The sequence below is a fragment of the Sus scrofa genome, chromosome 4, assembly GCF_054392235.1.
Source record: "Sus scrofa isolate SSC_HxYL_T2T_F1_AM1 chromosome 4, Sscrofa_HxYL_maternal_Yorkshire_Landrace_v2.0, whole genome shotgun sequence".
Taxonomy (NCBI): Eukaryota; Metazoa; Chordata; class Mammalia; order Artiodactyla; family Suidae; genus Sus; species Sus scrofa.
Window position 1 is genome coordinate 21,482,147 of NC_139386.1, and position 21,882 is coordinate 21,504,028.

At 39.3% G+C, this 21,882-nt stretch overlaps 1 protein-coding gene across 9 annotated transcripts in view; it reads left to right on the forward strand.

The window, feature by feature from the left end:
- LOC110260233 (uncharacterized) overlaps positions 1–21,882 on the forward strand; it is a 748,649-nt gene that overhangs the window by 389,357 nt on the left and 337,410 nt on the right. The window contains exon 1 of one of the 9 annotated variants that reach the window (XR_014843474.1): positions 6,905–7,115. The exons of 7 other annotated variants lie outside the window; for them this stretch is intronic. The gene's annotated coding sequence lies outside the window, so the exon portion shown is untranslated. Of the gene's footprint in view, positions 1–6,904; positions 7,116–21,882 lie in introns of those variants that run through there. One more of the 9 variants, XR_014843469.1, reaches the window with a different exon arrangement.

Here is a 21,882-nt window from a genome sequence, read left to right on the forward strand (position 1 = left end):
TTTGAATACAGGCAAATTAATTATTTATTGAACAAAACACCAAACTCCTCAGATGCTCATACCAGAATTTTCAGAGTTGCTTCAAGATATTCCTTGAAAGGTGGTCTCTCAACTAAAATTAGTAAGCATATAGAAATAGAGAAATATGACCCATACCTAGAAAAAAGGTAGTCTGCAGAAATAGACTGTGATAGGACCCAGTTTGGTTATAGTGAAGATTAAAGTACCTGTTTTAAATATGTTTGAATAATTAAAACAGGTTCAAAGAATTGAAGGAAAATATAGCTTTGATGATTGAACACGCAGGAAATTTCAACAGAGAAATAGAAACTGTACTAAGAACCAAATGTAAATCCAAGTTCTGAAAAGAAATAATGTGAAAAATTCACTAAGTGGTCTCAGAAGTGGTTTGGAGATTGCAAAAAAAAAAAAAAAAGAAGAAAAGAAAAAGTCAGTGACTTTGAAGATAAATCAGTGGAAATTATCTGATTTGAAAAACCTAGAAGGAAAAAAATGAAGAAAAATAGTGAGCTTCAGAAACCTGTGGGACAATACCAAGTGTTCCAACATACATGTAATCAGATTCCAACAAGAATGTAGAAAAAGAGGCAGAGAAATATTGGTAGAATTAATGACTTTAAACTTTCCCCAATTTTTCTAAACTTTTATATCCAATAAGATCACCACAACATAAGCAATTAAAATACAAAGATAATCATATTTAAGAGTTTCCATCATGGCTCATCAGAAACAAATCTGACTAGTATCCACAAGGATGCAGGTTCAGTCCCTGACCTCGCTTAGTGAGTTAAGGATCCAGCGTTGCCATGAGCTGTGGTGTAGTTTGCAGATCTGATGTGGCTGTGGCTGTGGCGTAGGCCAGCAGCTACAGCTCTGCTTCAACCCCTAGCCTGGGTCTCTCCATATGCCTCAGGTACAGCCCTAAAGTGACCAAAAAAAAAAAAAAAAAGAAAAGAAAATCATATTAATTACTTCATAGTCAAACTGCTGAAAGTAAAGATAAAAAGAATAGCTTGATAGTAATAAGGGAAAATTACAATTACCTACAGAGGAATAAAAATGTGATTAATAGATGATTTCTCATTAGAAACAAAGGAGGCCAGAAAACCTCAGAATAATATATTCAGTGTTGATAGCCAAAAACTGTCAACCAGAATACCATATAGCAAATCATCCTTCAAAAATGAAAGAAAAAGAGATGTTTTCATGTAAAAAAAAATCTAAGATTATTCACTGACATAAGATCTTCCCTAAAAGGAGTGCTAGAGAAATTCTTCAGAGTGAAAAGAAATGACACAAAATGGTAATACAGAGTTATATGAAGGGGAAAAAAAGCAACCTAAATTGTAAAGAGTGGTGTTTTATATATAAATAAATATGTAAATATATATAATATATATTCATAATTATGCAAAAAGATAAAAGATTAAAGCAAAAATTATGGGGAATAAATAACTTTTTTGCAAGGTTCTTATATTTTATTGACGTATTTCCTTAGGGGTTGAAGGGGAAAGGAAAAATAAATGAAGAATTTCTAGAAAATACAATGAATAGAAACCAGCTTATCAGTGCCTATGAGATACATCCACAATAAGCAGTAAGAGAAAAATTCATAGCATCAACTACCAAAATCAATGAAAATGAAAATGCATTAAATGTACAACTAAAAAGACAGAAAAAGGACAATTAAAGTAGATGGAAGAAATTCAAAATGATACAAGCAGAAATTTCTAACAAAACAAAATATATATTTTAGATCTAATAATAAAACACAAAGCTAATTTTTTACCTGTGGTCAAGAAAATAGGCAATCCACTTGCATTTGCTAATCTAAATGGAAAGGAGGTTAGAGGGGGAAAAAAGAAAGAGGTGATGAGGGAGGAAACTCTTGTTTCCTGGTAGAGGGACTGAGGGGATCCACTGGTGTAACACTTCTTGCCTCTCCGCCCCTGGAGAGGAATGACTTGCCTGATTGGTGACTCTAGGGAGGATAAGGACTCATTTATATGACACCCTTGCAGATGGCTAAGTGCTCATAATTTACTCTGAAATGTAAGAATCAAAAGAAGAGACTTAAACCATTACCTTGCCTTTCTGGTTTGAGCTGTATTTCAGAAGTTAACCCAAAGCTTTCAGGGATAAGGGAAAGTTCTGTACAGAATAATTTCCACAAATAAATACACACCAAAGGATAAAATTAGAAAGTCATCGTTGTACAAACCCAATGCAATGACCGACGCAGACAGTGGGAATCAAGCATTTCACAAGTGGCTTTCAAAGTGTGCTCGCCAGTGTTCCTGTCGTGGCTCAGCAGAAACAAATTTGACTACTATCCATGAAGACACAGGTTCCATCCCTGGCTTCACTCAGTGGGTTAAGGATCCGGCATTGTGGTGCAGGTTGCAGATGCGGCTTGGATCCTGAGTTGCTGTGGCTGCAGTGTAGGTCAGCAGTTGTAGCTCTGAGTCGACCCCTAGCCTGGGAAGCTGTGGATACGGCCCTAAAAAGACAAAAAAAAAAAAAAAAAAAAAAATCGAAGTGTGCTCCTCTGTGAATGCCTTGCTAATAAAGTCCACCTGGGAATTTATTAGAAAGGGGAAATGTTGGTTCTTAACCCAAACCTACCAAATCAGAAACTCTGGGGATGGAGCCCAGAAATCCTATTCTAACAAGATTTTCAAGTGGTGTCCGTGGACTGGAAGTTTGGGAACTGCTTTACGCCTCACTGGCTCACATTATTTCATTCTTTGGAGAAATCCAGGAGGATCAGAGCCAATCCAAAGGCATTCAAGTTTCCTTTCCAAACCCTTGATTTTATGGCTTTCTTATTTTGGCCAGGATGGAGGTTCAGAGGCAATTTAAAAAAACCAAAAAACCAAAAAAAAAAAACTTCTTTGTGTTTTGGAGGCTCAATCATACTATTTTGTCTCTTCTTCCATGAGTTCTGATCCTTCAGATAAGCTGGCGTCTCAAACACAAGTGCAGGAATGTCAGAGAGGTCTTTTCAATTCAAATTTACTACTTGGACTATTAAATAGTAATTTTGACTTCTGAAGCTTCCCTAAGGAACTGGGGCAAATTGAGTTAATCAAATTTTCTAGACTGCTTTGATTCCCCTCCAGCTGTACAGACCTGGCTCCTGTCATTTTGAATTTCTGAGCTTTTATTTTTGTCAAGAAAATTGGATAATGTATTCATGTGCTTAAAAGCAGCTTGCAATCCTCTTAGCAAAATGACCTATATGTGACAGAAATGTTGCACCAACAATCCATGCATTGCTCTGAGGGTTTTATTTGGCTGTTATAGTGTGTCCAGGTATTCTGAATTTGTACCCACTCCTGGAGGGCTGAGTCTGAATTGGTGGTGTTCTCTTTGTCAAAAGTGAAATGCTGTTTGCCATCAGGTATTCATTAGTGCATTTGGATGATCAAGCTACTATGAGGAAAATGCTATTCCTCTTTTGAAATATATAGTTTTTGAGATGTGTGTTTCACTGGCAGTCGTCTCGATTCAATGTCCTTGAGGTAGTTACAACCTTCAAAATACCTGCAACCGGAATTTCTCCATTCATACAAGATAAATCACAATTATATAGTAGCCTTACTTTTCAACCATCCCCGCAGAGCTTGGCAGGAATGCCTGCACCCTACTCTGGTGTTTCTCCCAGGTAGTTCTGTGAGTCCCCAGCTGGTGTTTTACTTGTGAATGATAGGCCTTGTTCTCTTCTGCGCCCTATGGGGTCTGCCTCCCAAGTCCTACTCCAGCTTCCTGCAGTGAGGTCTTCAAATGGAGTCAGACCCAAAGCAACAGCTAGGTGAATGGTGCCTGTTTAGGAAAATGATGGAAAGTATCACATAGCTGCTGATGATCTTGGCTCTCCATACCCATGCTGTCAAGGAGTCTTGCTGAGCACGTTGATAAGGGGGGTGTTTCCCATTGCGCTCTGAGCTTGCTGTACGGAATACTTGCACCATATCATAATTACTCTACTGAAGTAGCTTTTGTACTTTTCACTGGAACCTCCATTGTAACCCACTTGCCCTGAGCAATTGGCATGGGACTGGACTGGCAAATTACCAGGGTGACAAATTCGATACTCATGATCTTACCTCCCTTTCATTCTGACTTGTTCCTTTAGATCCAAAGCCAGGTACTCAGCTCTCATGCCTTGGGATGCAATTCTCAGACCCACTCCACCAGTGACAAGATGTGCCTGGATGCTAGGATAAACACAGCTTGGGCCACATATTTATCCCTGCTTTAGATAAAATTGGAGGGTAATATGATGCATCTAAATTAAAGAAGAATATTGGATCTTGCCACATCCAGCACTGCAGGGAAACGGGGAATCCTGGAAGAGGCACGGTGTGGTATAACAAAACACAGAAGACTCTTATGTTTAGAAAGCGGGGGACCAGGAGGCACTCTGTTCCATCCAACAAAGGTGCCCACATGACTTTTATTAAGGAAGGTGATGAGATTATTATTAGTGGGATTAAGGACGGTGACAAAATTAGTGGGTAGGAACAGCCATAGGCAATACGGAGGTTATCTTCTTAGTGATATTGAAGGGGTATCCTTAGGACTAGTGCATAAGTCCTTTATCTTGTCTTTGAAGGAGACTCTGTACTTTAGAACTCTGCGTCCGTAGATATTTGCCTTCTGCAGCGTTCAGCTGTTCCATCGTCTCCAACCAGGATCTGACTTCTTGGAACCCACATGAAAAAAAACATTAACAAATAAAAAGAAGACTGAATGCAAGGGGAGAAGCAGTGAAGTCCCATAATCTCTAGAAACCTGAATTCATTTATTTGCACATTGCACAAATATTTATTAATTGTTTACAATGTTCCAAACCAGGGATTGCAAATAGATTCCATTTTGTGTGCTTACCCTGATCCATCGGTGGTTACTGTCTGGAGCAGCCTGCATGTACATGTGTGCTCAGCAGGAACGTGTCATGAGTGATTAGCAATGTCAGCTGGGAAGGAAGGAATCAGGTAGCAGTGACAGAAGACACACTAGGTATTTGCAGTCCCTTTTCCAGGCTCTGGAGAAAACAGCAATACATAAATGATCCATGCATATTTTTAAGTAGCCCAAATGCCCTGGACACTGGAATTCATGAGACTTTAATTTTTTGTTGTCACTTACATTCCTTTTCCAAGAGATGTCCTCGGTCTCTCAAGCCAGCTCTGCCCATCTTGCCATGCACCTGTGCTTGTCTCCTCCTGGTTCCGCATTTACATCTAGATCTACAGTTTATGCAGCCTGTCATATAGCCTCAGTCTTAGTGCTTAATGCACAAGACTAGTTCATCTCCTGCCCAAAGGAATTGGAAATGACATTACAAAGAAAAATCCACCCCCCAACACCAAATCGAGAAAAGTCTGTCTTGGAACAATCTCAAAAAGTTCAGCTCCCTACAGTATGCTGCAATTTGACATCCTAATTAAAGTAAGCATGGAAGAGAGTCAGAGAGGGAATGAGAGGAAGAGATTCATATTTCAAGCAGCAAGAAAATCTTTTCGTTGACTTACACACAGATGAAAGAGACCTTGGCCTCCAAAGCTAATTACCTGCAGCATTAACCCAGGATGTGAAAGACAAAGGACACACCTCTGTAAAAATTGAAGCTGATTAGCAAAAGCAAAGCTGGGGCGTGGGGAGGACTGGGGTGTATGGAGCAGGCAGTTGTGATTTACAATGTCTTGTCTTAGTTTCTCCCCCCAAAAAATCGTCAGCATGTGAGTTCTATAAAAATTGATTAATCTTTTGAAGCCAGATGCATCCTTTATTGAACCTGGCTCTTCCTTATTAAATACAATGATTAGAACCAGAAATAAGGAAATAATACTCAGAACGATCCGTCATTATCTCGATATACTTTACTGCTAATGAGGCAAAACTACTTTTTTATTCAATAGGTATTGAGATAATCACATATAAAACCAAATGTCTCTTCAATTTCCTGATAGAAGTACTGGATAAATACCATGTTCATTTAAAAGCAAGGCTCTCCTTCACCTCCACAATCAATGCAATTAAAGCATCTGGGTTGCTTTCCTTTTTAATGAGGGGGGAAAATCATCCTGGTTTTGCAGATGGCATAGGTCCATATCATGCTTCATCTGCTTCTCTTTCCCTTTTCCTGGGACAGCACCACCACCATCCATTTTTCTGGAAGCTTCTGGAAGCTGTCCCTTCTTCCTCCCATTTCCAACTGTGTGATTTTCAGTCAGAATGCTTGTATTTAGCCATGATCCTGCCCTCTCAGCCCCACTCTAGCTCCAGGGGTGGCACCAAACCCAGGATGGGTCAGAGTTCCTTCCCTGATATTGTAAATCTTGGAAACAGAGAGAAAGAGGCAGGCTATCTTTACTTAGTTGGTGAAGTTCTCAGCAGGCATGTTTCCTGCCGGGTGACCTGGCAGAGCAGGAGTAGCCAATGTACAGAAAAAGAACAGAAACGCTTGAAATGAAAGGCAGACAGTCCTGAGTGAATTCCACTTTCAGCAGAAGCCTAGCAGTATCCATTCCTGTGGCTCAAACACTCAGTGCTTGTATAAGGTGCTACAAAATGATGCTGTTAATTCATCATTTTGAGTTAAGTGAATTCAGTTTGAATTTTGGTAGCAAAGGGCCCAAACTTTTGCCTTACCTACTAAGCACACTAATAATTCAGCTGGTATCAATAACGCTCAGAGGCTGGCACTATTTCATGTAAACAGTGGGTCGACTGTGGTCCTTAGGAAGCCTCTAAGAAGTGGTGAGGATTTGGGAACGTTCCCAGGGATAGTTGGGAATGGGTAGGGAAGCTAGGGGAAACTTTGCTCCAAGCACAGTGTGATAGTTGGCATTCAAATGACCAAAGCTCAGGCACTGTCCATTTCAGGATTAGTAGGGAGCAGTTAGCCTGCGATTTACACAGGCAAGAAGTCAGGTTATTCATCTCTTGCCTCCCGTCCTTCCCCAGTCATTTGCTGTCTGTGCCTTCCTCTAAATTTGGCATCAGTTACCATCTTTGACATCTAGATTCTTCTTCGGCGTTTCCTTTGATCAAACTTCACCTTTCCCTGACTTTCAGTTTCCTGGGTAAGTTCCCTTCAGTTTTCAGGCTCATGGTATTCCCCTCCAGCCTACTGACCTTTGCTCTCGAACTGCACTCTTCAGTATGGTGGCCACTAGCTCTGTGGGTCTATTTAAGTTGATGTCTTTTTGGTTTTTATTTGTTTGTTACCCAAACTCTATATTTTGAATAATAAAAGGAAACAGAGCCATGTACACCTAAATTTAAGGAAATATCTGTTTGCTTGTTTTAGGTAAACAAGATTAAGGTATTGCAAGCAGTGTTGTTTTATATCTGTAAGTGTGTTCCAAAAAATACAATTTCTAGGTAAATTATGCATCTAAAAAGTTTAACTCATTTAACATAAAAGAACTCTAGGTAATTATTATTCAAGATCCAAGAACTGACTTACCATTTTACTTTCCATTGAAAACTTAAAACAACAAAACAAAAAACTATATGAAGAGATGCGTTACCATATTTAAAAACACCAAGTATATACAATATACATTGGTTTCTTATTATTTAAACTTATCAAAAATAAAAACAGTTGGAGAAAGTAGAGATTAAGTTGATGTTTTTTATTCATTAAATTTTTTAAAAATTAAAAATAGATCTCCTCAGCCAGATTTTAAGTTCTCCATAGCTTCATGTGCCTAGCAGCCATTGTATCAGATATTTTCATCCCGGCAGAGAATTCGGAGAGACAGCCCTGTCCCTATCAGGTAGCCTTTGTTTGACCAGACCAGCCTTGGTTGCTCTCTCAGCAGCTGCTGAGAGGAGATGCGCGGCAGTATAATGAAACAGGACAGCCAACAGTTCCTGGATCCCTCCTAGGGAGAGCTAATACGTTACAGGTGCTGCCATGCCTCGCTTGGCACCCTTGGCAGACATTGCTAGATAGTCACAGACTTATTTCCCACTGAACCAAGACTTGGCTTTTGCAATCTTTCTGAGCAGTGTGTTTTTGGAAGTTTCTAACAAAAATGGCCAGGGTGTATTTGAGATAAACCATTTGGAACCTGATTCAAGTCACTAGCTAAAGCTAAAGAGAAAACCAAGGTCCCAGCATTACAAGTGAGAAATAGAACCTAGACTAGCATTTGAGCCTTCTGATTAAAAACAGTGAAGCACCAGGTAGGCAAGTAAGTGCTAGAATTAAATGGCTCGGGTTCATGTCTCAGTTCTAGCTTTTAATTTCTGTGTGGTTTGAACTGACTGTTTTGAGCCACCCCTTCCTCATTTATGAACTGGGAATTTTAGCCACAATACTTTCCTCATAGGGTTGTTTGGGGAATTTGTGTGATAATTGTGTAAGGTATTCAGTACTGACATATTGTAAGTACTGAATAAAATGAGAGTTATTATCATTACCTGTGTGGCACTTAGAACTCCAGTTATTATTGCCATCATCTAGATGAGGAAGCAGAAGATCAGAGAGGTAAGACCATGTGCCAAGGTCACACAGCTATTTTGCTGCAGAGTAGGGGTTCTTACCTATTTTTATTCTGAGTCTGGTGCTCTATTTACTAGAACATGTTCTCCAAGTAATTCCTGCTTCCTTAGATACTCTAAATTTTTTTTCAACCTTCCAGGGCAGGGTACTAAAGAATTCATGTATTTGTGTACTTACATAGCCTTTGACACAGCTGACAAAGACCTGACAGATAAATTGGCTGTAAACCTGTCTTGTTGAGATCTTCTTGACGGGGTAAGCTTTTTCCACAGTGTTTTCCATCCGCTAGTTAGAAATGGACATTAATGTCTAGGTCACGGTCAGCTTTCTCCATTGCTTCCCAGGCCCATGAAAGTTGCACCTTACTAGGTGGAACTAATAAACTGCTGACATTTGGTAGTCCTGGGCTTATAAAAATTGCATTTTTCTAACCTAATTATTATTTTACAAATAAGGGAAATATGCTCAGAATACATCAGTAATTTGCCCAAAGACAAACAGCCAATAGGCAGTGGACTTGGGCTTCAAATCTAAATCAGCCTGACTAGGTTAACCACATTTAGCCTCCATGTGTGAGTCGGAGTCTGGGCATCCTATGAGAAGCCTTAAGTATGTGATCGGGGAGGGATGGAGTGACTGGTCTCAGCAGAAGAATATCATTGATTCTTTGATGACCACCCTCATCCCTGCACCAGCAATTCAGACAACATGCCTGACAGCCTATTAATTGAAAATGTCATGTTAGTAAAACCGTATGTTAAGCCCCTTGTTCATTACCTGCCACTGCAGAATTAACAGAGAAACCTAAAGCATTCCCAGTTTGGAGCCTGTTCCTTTGGCAGCATTTTTGTTCCTTTTGCCTTTCCCTGAAAACCTTAACCTGATCGTTCTATTCTTACTGGAATTTTGTTCTGACTTTCCTACTTAGTGACAAGTAGGACCGCTCTTTAGGAGTAAGGCTGTTTGTCCTCTGAGATGAATGGTTGATTTATCTTTTTAAAAAATGAAGGTGCTTTGTGAATATGAGTGCTTTTTAAACCTAAACATAAGCCCTCATTGGTTTTTTTTTTTGTCCAGAATGACAAAGTAGATAATTTGTCCTGCAATCGTGTATGCTTACCTAGCTAAATAACGAGAAATGGAGCATTCAGCTCACTCCGGAAAATTGGTTTTTATACTAAACAGAAGTGTCATCCCTCAGGCTGTTGCCAAGCTAAAGGTAGTTCTTCTTCTTTTTTTTTTTTTTTTTTTTTTTCCAGGCCGCATCTGTGGATGCAGAGCTTCCCAGGCTAGGGGTCTAATCAGAGCTGAAACTGCTGGCCTACATCACAACACAGCAACTCAGGATTCCAAGCTGCACCTGCAACCTACACCACAGCTCATGGCAATGCCAGGTCCTTAACCCACTGAGCAAGGCCAGGTATCGAACCGACATCCTCATGGATCCTAGTCTGGTTCGTTAACCACTGAGCCCAAAGGGAACTCCTAAAGGTAGTTCTTTATGACACAGGCTGTGTCAACATGGTAGCACAGCTTGTTTTACTATTTTTTTAATGCGCAAATGAATTGTTTCTTTTGTATAAGGTCAAACATCTGGATTGGCTGACTTTGTCTCAGAAACATGTCTCTTTTTTAAACTCGTTTTGCATCTGTCAGGCAAGGCCCACCCTCTTTCTATGTTTACCTAAACAAACAGCAAACTTGTCTCAACTCAGACTGTAGAGGAGACAGGAGTCCCATGAAATGGCCAAGGGGGGTTAGTAAGTGTGAGTCGGCTCTCAGCCAGGGTCGGTGGTAGGTCATGTGACTACGGGAAGCTGTGATCTACATAAAATCAGGGCATTTGGAAAAGAAGGAAATAATTTTTGAACGAGTTGCAGGATCGCTCGCTAGTTCATTTGTCTTTGGCCCCATCACTTGCTCGAGGTGTTGGGTTTTTTGTTGAGGCAGGATGTAAGTTTTACGTAGATGTAAAAATCCATTTTCTGCCTGAGAAATTCTGATTTTTTTCCAGCTGGTGGTGAAGACTCTTTCTTGTCCCTTCTGTGAGGCTCTAGGCTGATTGCTGTTCTGTTTTCTTCAAAATTATTTCAGGGCCAATTTTCTCTGGCACAGAGTGTGTACAGATGAGACCTGTATCTTCCACATGTTGATGTGCTTCTGCACGCCTAGATCTGTCCCCATGTACCACCCCAGAGCAAACAGAGACCATTAATATTTTAATGAATTGCCTTTGGGGCACCTTGAAAAAAAAAAAAAAAGAGTGCCTGCTTCCCTCAGGGACAGAAACCAGGAGCATTTCATCCTCTGCCAGTCTCGCTTCCTGAAATGTTTTCCTTGTTAAATCTCAGCACTGTCATCTCTGGCTGCTTTGGCATTTTTGTGCTGAGAGGAGCAGAGACATTCTTAGCTTTTTTTTCTTTCAGTTTTGAAATTCTCTAGCTCACTGTTGGGTAAAAATGATGTCTAGGTAACGTTTGCAACACATTCAGAATTATTTGCGATAAGGGGAAAAAAGAATATTCTACCCATAATAATCTAAACTCATTTCTCACTTTCCAGGGAAATAAAAGCTAGTTCCAAATGTGATATCAGTTTGACTTTGGTTGTGACACAGCCTTCAGCTTTGCATTCCCTTGAATACCAGTCAAGACGATTTCTTCTCAAAAGATCACAAAAGGACAAAGGGACAGAGATAACATTGCGGTTTTCTATTTAGATGTTGACTGACGGTACTTGGGCACCATTTTAAGCCTAGCTTCCTGGTTTGGGTCTGCCTTTGCTGGGTTTTCCTCACAGGAAATCCATTTCTGCCAAAGGCATTTTTGGAAAGTGTCAGGGACCACTAGATGGCAGAAGTGCACTGCCTAAAATCAGAAGGGCACTTTTAAGCAATGCTCAGCATCCCTCTGGATGCAGGCTGCCAGGGGGTGGGGAAGAAGATGCACTGATTATTGACTGATCCTCTGACCCCTGTCTCCTGCCTGTCTCCTCCAACTCTAATTGCAGTCCTGGGTGCTGTTCTCCTGTAGCTTCTCAAGCACACAGTCAGGATGGATGGTTTCGAGACTTGCCTCTGGACTCCAGCAAGCAGATCTGCAAAATGACAGTGCAGCTTCAGTTTTAGGGGGTCTGACAGTCTTTTTAACTTTCTCCAGTATTCCCAGCAGTGTGGCCCTGGCAGCTGTTTTAAAGAAGGTCCTAAAGATGCCTGGGATTCGAATTTTTAGCTTCTCCTGGGAATAAGGCAATAATAGGTCGATAAGTTTACTTTTGACAAATACAAATATTCTCTGCCACACATGTGGTTGTTCATTCATTTTCCTCTTTCCTTAAAGGTGTGTTTAATTCCTACCATGAGCTAGGCACTAAGGATACAACCATAAACAAGACATATTCATGCAAGTCACTGGTTCAATTATGAGAGACACCTGTGCAGTTAATAGGCAATTATGACAGGTGATAGTTGTTTCAAGAACGGAGAATACAAGACACATCTCAGATGTGCTTTCTACTGGGAGTAGAGACTAAAGGGAGATCTTAAGGACAATTAGGAGTGAGCCAGGCAGAGTCATGGGAGTAACATTCCAGGCTGGAGTCTAAACTAGAGATGAGAAGACCCTAACCCAGCTAAGATGGGAGAGAGGGCTGTCACCAGGACTTAAGTTGTCTGGCTGCAACTGAAAGTGGGATGATGACAAGTAGAAGAGCAAGGTAAGCAGGTGCCAGGTTAAGAAGGGTCTTGTCTGTCAGACCAAGGAGTTTACTTTAGCCTCAGTGAGAAGCCATGGAAGGTAATATAAAAGGCAGTGTCACAGTGGTATCTGCTCTTAGACCGGCCATTCTGGTGGTGTTTAGAGGATGGATTGGAGGGAGAGAGGAGGGCAGCAGGTTAAGGTGAGCATTTCTGACAGTCACAACAATGTGGTGGCAGGTGATAAAGAGAAGTGAGTGAATGGTTAGAGTTATTAGGAGGGTAGAAAAGATGTTTGTAGATTTACTATCCGTGGGGGCAAAAGCAGTGGACTCAAGAATAATCTGTTAGCTTTTCTTTGGGGTAACTCCAGGACTCTGTTACCACTAACCAGTTGTAGTAATTGACCTAAAGTTCATACTAAACCCCAACAGTGTGCAAAGAACTAAATAGCTTGAAACTATAATTATTTATTGTTCATTGACTAATTCCTTTATTCAGACAAAACTCGTGGGTCATCTGGTTTATACAAGGCAATATGCCAGGTCCTGTGTATAATATCAGCATGAACAAGAGTGATGTTTTCCAATCTTCAAGAAGTTTAGAGAACACTTTTTTTTCCTTCTTAGCATGTTTTGGATTTTGGCTACAGACTGTGTTATTTTTTTAATTGTTATTGTATATCTCATCACTTAGACTAAAAGCTGCTTGGAGGCCAGTCAGCAACCAAAACATTGATGGTTTCACCAAAATAATTTTGAAAATTATTATTGAATGGAATGAAATGGAACGTTTGACACATAATTTGGAACCCTGCTACCATTAACATTATCATGAGAGATGTATCATGAAACTATTCGCTGAGCTATGTGTTAGCACTGGTGATAGAAGGAAGGGTTAACAGAATAGGCACAGCTTAAGATCTCCTGGGGACAATAGACCTTGGATGAGAAAACACAAGAGTAGTGTATTCCCATAATGATATGAACCTGTGTTAAACCCACCCCCACCCCCATCCCCTGAGATTTATCTCCCTTGTGACAACCTATTTATGGAGGAAATGTGTCATTACACTGATCAGACAGGGAAAAAAACTTCCTGGGTCCTGAGGACCTGAATCCATTGTTATAGAGCTAGATTCCAGCTGAATTCATGGTCAAATGAAATAAGCACCTAATGATAAGAGACAGGGAGTGTCCTAGGTCCTTAGAAAGAGCATGGGAGGTGGCAAACACCCCAGGCTTCCTCTCAGTATCAATTCAGATTGATTGGAAGTGGCTGCCTGGAGTGCCATGCTGAGCACGAGGGATTGTTTTCAAATGAGCAATTGTTTAGGAAGAGAGGGGGTTGGTGCATGGTTCATAGTGGTGCATCCTTCAGGATGCTGTGGCTTCATCAATAACATCAACATATGTAAAGAGAGAAGGCATGGAGAACTTGATATGTACCATCTCAGAAATATGGGGATTAGAGAAGGAGCCTGGGGTAGGAACTGCTCATTTCTGAATCTGGAGACCCTGTGATTCAGGTCTATGCACAGGTGAAAGCTGTCAAGGTTCCGTCATATTTTATTAGTCCTCATTATGGCATGGAAACCCTTGGGAATCTCCTTTTCTTTGTTCAAATCCTGTGCTCATGAGGGCCTTTGGATTCAGCTGCCAAGCTTGGCGATGTCAGGAAGGAAGATAGTCGATAAGAAGTTTAGGATCATTAGAAACCACTAAAATCTGGTTTCCGGAATTGTAAGCTGGAAGATTAGGCTCCTGATTATAGTAATTTCATTCTAAGGCTATGTTTTCCTGAGGTTTGTTGGCCAGCATAGCCACATGCATTACCTAGAGAGTGCCTTTCTTTTGAGTTTGATGAAACCCACATAGAGTTTCTTCAGTTAGCCAAACCAGCTAATTTGCAAAACTTATACAACCTGTGCCGAAAACTGATAACAACAATACATTATTCAAGAAACTCACAGTTCTATTTTGGACCTGTATACTCTTTAAAAAATAAACAAATGTGACAATTAAAACATATATGAATTCAATTTGGATGATTTTTTTGGCAAGAAAGTACTATTTACTTTTTCTCACTGGCACTTTCCCCTAATCTACTTGCAAGTTCTGCAGAAATTTTTTTTTTGAATGTGTTTAAATGCAAATTTAAAGTTTACCCACACATTCTGTTAATGATGTGGGAGTTCTAATGTATTTTATTTCTCACTTAAAAGAGGAAGCAAAATGCAAATTTGAAGAACATTGAAGGCGGTTTCTTTCTGCCTTTTTAAATGCCTCCAACAAGTGCCATCCTTCAGGCTGAAATACACAGAAAAAAAAAATCTAATAACAATTACTGCTTGGCCTTGACAGTTGGCATTGTATTTCTTGCAAATGAATCTCTCAGGATTGAGTCACAGGATATTTTTCACATAAAAGTACATGTATACTAACTTTCTCCAAGGGAAAGAAACACTTAGAAACAATGTAGACTCAGTAAAATGTTGATGTTCCAGTAGCTCAGCATTCTGAGTTCTCTTGGAAGTAGTGCTAGAATGGAAAAGAATAGGAAGAGGAAAACAGTTGGGAGGAGAAGGCAAAAGGCAGACTGAGACAGAAAAGAAAAAGAGTCTTAATCTGAACTTTCACTGTAAGAGGGTGGGGATTGAGGTCGGCATTATGGAAGATTTGACAGATGAAAATCTAAATTGTAAGCAGCAGGATGAGAGATTCAATCAAAGGGTTAAGATTTTCAAAGCAGAAGCCAAGCTGCTCACATAAAACATATTGTACCGCCTGTGACAGATTTGTTTGATAGCCTCAATTTCTCCCATCCCAATATGCAGGCAATAAGAGCATTTCCCATCAAGAGGTGGAGTTATTGTCCCTCTCATATTAATTCTAGGCTTGGCCATGAGTAACCTGCTTTGGCAAATGGGGCTTCACACAGGAGAAGCTTGGAAAGTGTTTGTGCAATGTCACAGGCTCTCTGGAAACACTGCTTAAGACCCAGGATAACCTACAGAGGATTAGTTCCCTTTTGCTGCTGTAACAGAGTACCACAAACTCAGTGGTCTAAAAAACCCACAAAGCTATTGTCTTATAATTCTCAAGGTTAGAAATCTAAAATGGGTCAACAGTGTTGAATTCCTCCCGGGGGCTCTAGGGAAGCATTCATCATCTCCTTGCCTTTTCCAGCTTCCAGAAGCTACCTGCATTCCTTGGCCAATTGCCCCTTCTTTGCATCACAGTGACTCCTGCATCTGTTATTGCATCTCCTTCTCTGACTTCCCTGCCCTCTTCTTAAAGTAGCCCTTGCAATTAGATTAGATCCAGGTGCATAATCCAGGATACTCCTCTCATCTCAAGAATGGATACTCCTCCATTCACTTAATCATTTCTGAAAAATTCCTTTTGTCCTGAAAGGTAACATATTCATATTCACAGGTTTTGAGAATTAGAGTGTAGATATCTTTGGGGGGGGACTGTTATTCTATCTCTCACAAATCTCTCATTCATTTCGTAGAGGAGAATGAAAGAGCCTCATCCCGCAGCCAGCACCAAGGTACCAGTTCTGTGAGTGATGCCATTTTCGCTTTTATAGCTCAGTCCAGAACACAGTCATGTCAGTGAGCCTGGCTGAGACTAGCAAAAGAATGACAAGAAAGGACATGCCATTAATTTTTAAGTCAAGTGTTTGGATAGCGGGCCATGCAACCCTAGAACCTAAGTTAAATAATTTATTTTTACATAATTTAGATCAACTTTTTGGAATCTAGAAACTACATTTTCATTGGCAAGGGTGAGGTTTTGAAGAGGGTCCGTTGTTTCCTGTCTTCCATCAATAGTTCATCTCTTCATAGTATGAGAACTTGTACCCTTCTCCTATTGGATCACACCCAATATTTTCCAGCCTACCTCTTAACATCATCGGATATCAGAAATGGAGAGGATTTTTAAAGTCAGCACCCTAATTGATTCCCTAATGAGTATCAGATTATTTCCTTCAGTCTTTATGTCTCTTAATATAGTTTAAAATGCCAAAAGGTGTCTGGCCCTTATCAAGACCATTGGAAATCGTTCCAGTTTTCCATTTTCTGAAATCACAAATGCTTGAAAATATTCCCTTATTCAACTCAACTCTTGGAATCACAGAAGTCCTACTACTGTTTCCTTGGTGTTTTTATAGACTGAGACATTTATGGACTACTCTTTTTCAATTAAATCATCTATTAGAAATTTGTTAGGCACTAACCTCTACCTTGGGCTCTGTGCAGCGCCATACAAATCAGGTTAAAAAGACAGCACCATCACTCTGCTAGAAGTTCCATAAAATTTAATTCAACAGGCTCATTGGGGGAATGATAAAAGGTCTCTTTGGTCTTTCATTAACTCAAATGTGAAACACTTGATTTGCAATTCAAGTTCCTGACTTTGAATATTATTATTTTGCCTTCTAGGTCATCTCCTTTTGAGAACTTTTCTTGAATGTCAATCCGGTTGTCTGGGAAACTAGGCAAAGCAGAATTGATTACTCTTAATTGCATTTTCTCTTGTAGGGTGTTAGGATGATAAACAAACAGAGGAGTATGTATTCTATTTTCCGAAGTTTCTTTGATGGGTATAGATGACTAATCAGTTCTTCTATCTTTTTTATCTTATCTTTTAGCTTACCTGAGATTTCTCTCTCTATGACCATGTAGCAATTTTAAAACATGTGTACACATTATTTAAAACTATTCACACTGAGAGGAGGGTTTCCTCTCTTTCTTTGTGTCTAAGTGAGCCTAAGTAGCTTGCTTGTAATAGAAGCAGTAGGAGTGAGGGTATATGGTTTTAAAAAGGCCTGCACCTCCTGTCTCGTTGACTCTGTATACTTGCTCTGGGGGAAGCCAGCCACCATGCAAGCACATTTGAGTTGAGCATGCTGGGAAAGCCATTGTGTAGCTACTCTAGCCAGCAACTCCAGCCCTGCACCAGCTGTCACTGTGTTAGTGAGCCCTCTTGGAGGGTCTGCCCAGCAGACTTCCAGCTGGCTGCAGCTCCAGCCTTTATTTGACTACAACTGTCTGAGGGACCCAAGTGCCATCTACTCAGATAAGCCCTTCCCAAATTTTTGGCTGCAACACCATGAGCAAAATAAAATGCCACTCCATTACAATTTGTTGAGCAGCAATGGTAATTAAAATAGTCTTAAGAAGAAAAGCTTGAGTAGGTGTCCAGCTGTATTTAAATCAATTTCCCAATCAAAGGTGGCCTTGTGAAAAAACACTTACGTTTCAGATTCAGGAACCTGTTCTCTGTGGGAGGCAAGCTATTGAGAAGAGGCACTGAAACTGGTTTTTAGGAATCTCAGGTTTTAGACCTATTTGATGTGTGAGTCTGCTCAGATCACACTCTCTCTAGGACCTACTTTCCGCATCTGTTAAAAAAAAGAGACTAAATAATGTATAGAGTTTCCTCTACACTTTAAAATTTTATATCCTAATGACTTTTGAGAACATTGAGGTAGACAAATCAATAAAATGAAATGACTAGTAATATCTCCTAAAAGAATGCAGCCAATTTCCCAGTGGAATGGCTCACCTATAAACCTGTAGGAAGCTCTGTCCAAAAGTATTGAAAACCTTGATTCCAGGTTTAGAAAATAGTGATGTTATCTTCAAGATTTTTATTGAACTGAAAGCAGTGAACTTTTCAAAGAGGGCGGTAATTAGAAAAAGCTTTCCTAGTTCCACTGTTGTTAATTCAAGAAAGGTGTTATGTGTTATTGAAATCACTTCAATGTAACATTTGCTTAAATTATTTGTCATAAGTAACATAGTCATTCCTTTTCTTAGAAAAGAGCCGAGCCTGCCTTTCCCCAGATTATTTCCGTTTTCTCTGGAACATTTTCTTCTCGTTAGGGATTGAGATAACTTGAAGGTGTGCATAGTGACTTACCCCTGCAATCTAGAAAGAGGAAGGGGCCTTTTAATTTGTTTATTAAATGTTTTTATAATATTTAGAACTTATGCTACAAGTAGGCATTATTTTGTAATAATAATAAAGATTTAAGTACATATTCTTCAGATAAATAGATAAAAGAGACATTTTTCATGGTTTGTATTCATTCTTAGTACTGTTTGCCACTTCACATTTAATAAAGGTTTTGTTTTTTTACCTTAGTGTATTATCACCTAACATTATCTTACTGACTGCATAGATTAGTCAAAGTTTGGTGTCAAATGGCTGTTTGATTTAAGGATATGACAAGGGAAATACTATATTGAGATGTCCACAAAATGCTAAAGGGATACAGAAGAAGAGAGAATTAATTTTGAGTAGAGGAATTAGGTGAGGCCTCTGAGGGGAGGTGACATAGGAGTTGGCCTAGTAAATGGCAGAGCTAAGTTTCTAACCTAGTTCTGTCAACTAACTCTTCACCAAAACTCAAGGTCTTAGCCTTGCACTCTACTGCCTCCACAGCCACCCCCTCCCCAGATCCACTGTCTAAGTCTATCTGCAGATCAGAAAACCAGTTTGGTTCCTGTTGCATTTATGACTGTGGCAGGTATTATACTAATACTAACACTAATGCTAATACTAGTACTTTAACACTAACAGTAAAACTAACACCCAACACTAATTTAGTACTCCCTAGATGCTGGGTCCTTTAATAATAGGGAGATATAATAATTTATCACCATCCAGAGACATCTTTTTACTTATCCATTTATTTTAAGGTTTTGTGGCCACATCTGCAGCATATGGAAGTTCCCAGGCCATGGGTTGAATCCATGCCCCTGCAGCGACCCGAGCCACTGCAGTCTGATTCTTAACCCACTGTGCCACAGTGGGAACTCCAAAGACATCTTTTTTAAAAACAATTCCATTGAGATATTATTGACATGTAAATAAACTATTCATGTTTGAAGTATAGGATTTAATACATTGTGGCATATGCCTCCACTCTTGAAACAATACTCACCATCAAAATAGTGAACATTCTATTACCCTTGAAACTTTCTTCATGCTTCTTTGTAATCCCTACCTACCACCTGACTGTGTTGCCAGTCAACCCCTAAATTTGCTTTCTGTCATTATGGGTTAGTTTTCCTTTTCCAGAATTTTGTATAGATGGAATCATGAGGTGTTTACTCTTCTTTGCCAGGCTTTATTTATTACTCACTCCAAGCTGTGTATACCAATAGTTCATTCCTTCGTGTGAGTATACCACAGTTAATTCATCCATTCAGCCTATAGATGGGCATTTGAGTTGTCAATTCTTAAATATTAGCATTAGGCTACTACGAATATTCACATTAAAAAAGACTTGGGTTTTTATAGGCAGAAAATCTTTCTAGTTCCCTTCATCCATCATTTCCATCTTTCTCTGGGTCTTTGCAGACCTCCCACACCTAGAACCCTCTTCTGTCAGTGCTTCCCCACCCCCATTGTCATGTGACAATCACCACTTCAGTTTTCATGTCTCTGCATAAACCTCACTTCTTTTTAGAATCACTTCCCTGACTGTCATTAGTGAGTTGGATACCTCTGCCTATGTCCTCACATAGATATATTTTATATCTTCCCATATTATAGGATTTATCACTGGGTGTTGTAACTGCTTCTTTTTTCTTTTTTTTTCTTTTTGGTGATGCTCACAGCATGTGATAATGACTGATCCAGAGTCATTGACAATGCCAGGCCATTAGCCCACTGAGCCGCAAGAAAACTCCCTAACTGCTTCTTTACATATCAAAGTTTCTCTAGAATATTCTGGCTAAATACATATTAAATGATTATATAAGAATAAATGGAAGAGTAAAGAGTAGAATCAAAGATAAGCACAGAAGGGAATTAAGAACCTTCTTAATTTGATTATGGTGATATTTGCATAACTGTCAATATACTAAAAATCATTGAATTGTACACATCAAATGAGTGAATTATGGTATGTGAACTACATCTCAGTAAAGCTATTTGTAAAAAAGGAAATTGATGAATAATAAGTCATCCTGATTGAAACTATAATACATTAAGGAGTGGCCAAAATGAGGCTGGAAGAATTCTTAATATTTCATCATTGACTCTAAATATTCTGGAAAATTGAATGATCAAAACTCAACTTACCATCAGGTTTTAACGCATTATTCTTTTTTCACTTGATTCATTTACTTATTTATTCATTTTTCCTAGCAATCTTCAAAGTATGTTAAGATTCATTTTCTAACAGCTTTTGCGTAACTTTCCCGCTGTGAGTAGCAATCTCATCTAGGATGGATGGCATAATAAACTAGGAGCAAAGAGGAATTCATTCCATACTTGGAACCATCCCTCTCCAGGAAACCCGATGCAAATCAGAACCCCTGTTCCCTCTGTCATGAAGGATAAGTAAGGATTTACCATGATGATAAAATTGAGAATTGCATTTGAAGCAGAGGATTAATATAGAGAAAAAAAGAGAGAGAAAGAAAGGCATTAGTCATCAAGGTAATTGCTGAAGGATTCATCCTGTGGTGTGAATTGGGTGGGTAGGGGCAGGAATATCAGACTAGAGAGGTGGGTTGGTGTAAAATCTCTTTGCCTTGGAAAGAGTTTTGGATTTCATCCCACAGTCAATTGAAAACCAACATTTTTGCAAATTAAGTTTGTAAGAAGGAATAAAGGACCAAAGGGTCACTGTAATATAAATACAGTAATAGCTATGAAATCATTTTGAGCTCCTAGAAAAGTTCTTTTACTCATCTAACTTGATCACAGCATTAACTACCTTCTCATTTTCATTCAGACTTTCTTTCACTCTTCTCTGTTCCCTCTCCCACCTTTCCTGAAAGTTTCTGGTTACATAGTTTTTTTTTTTTTTAAGATTTAAAATTTTTTTATTATAGCTGGTTTACAGCATTCTGTCAATTTTCTACTGTACAGGTGACCCAGTAACACATACATGTATACATTCTTTTTTCTCACATTATCATGCTCCATCGTAAGTGACTAGATGCAGTCCCCAGTGCTACACAGCAGGATCTCCTTGCTAAGATAAGCTATTGTTTTGTTTTGTTTTGTTTTTTACTCAAATGAATTTATCACATCTGTAGTTGTATAATGATCATAACAATCCAATTTCACAGGATTTCCATCCCATAACCCAAGCACATCCCCCCACCCCCCAAACTGTCTCCTCCGGAGACCATAAGTTTTTCAATGTCTGTCAGTCAGCATCTGTTCTGCAAGAAGTTCACTCTGTCCTTTTTTCAGATTCCGCATGTCAGTGAAAGCGTTTGATATTGGTGTCTCATTGTATGGCTGACTTCACTTAGCATGATAATTTCTAGGTCCATCCATGTTGAATTGAATGGATGAATTAACTGGCATACTCACACAAAAGGATGAATCGTTTGTACGCACAGCTTGGAATGAGTAATAAATAAAGCCTGACAAAGAAGCTGGTTCTTTGAAAAGATCAACAAAATTGATAAACCTTTAGCCAGACTTATCAAGAAAAAAAGAGAGAGGACTCAAATCAATAAAATTAGAAATGAAAAAGGAGAAGTAACAATGAACATCACAGAAATACAAAGGATCATAAGAGACTGCTATATGCAACTATACGCCAATAAAATGGAAAACCTAGAAGAAATGGACAAATTCTTAGGAAAGCACAATCTTCC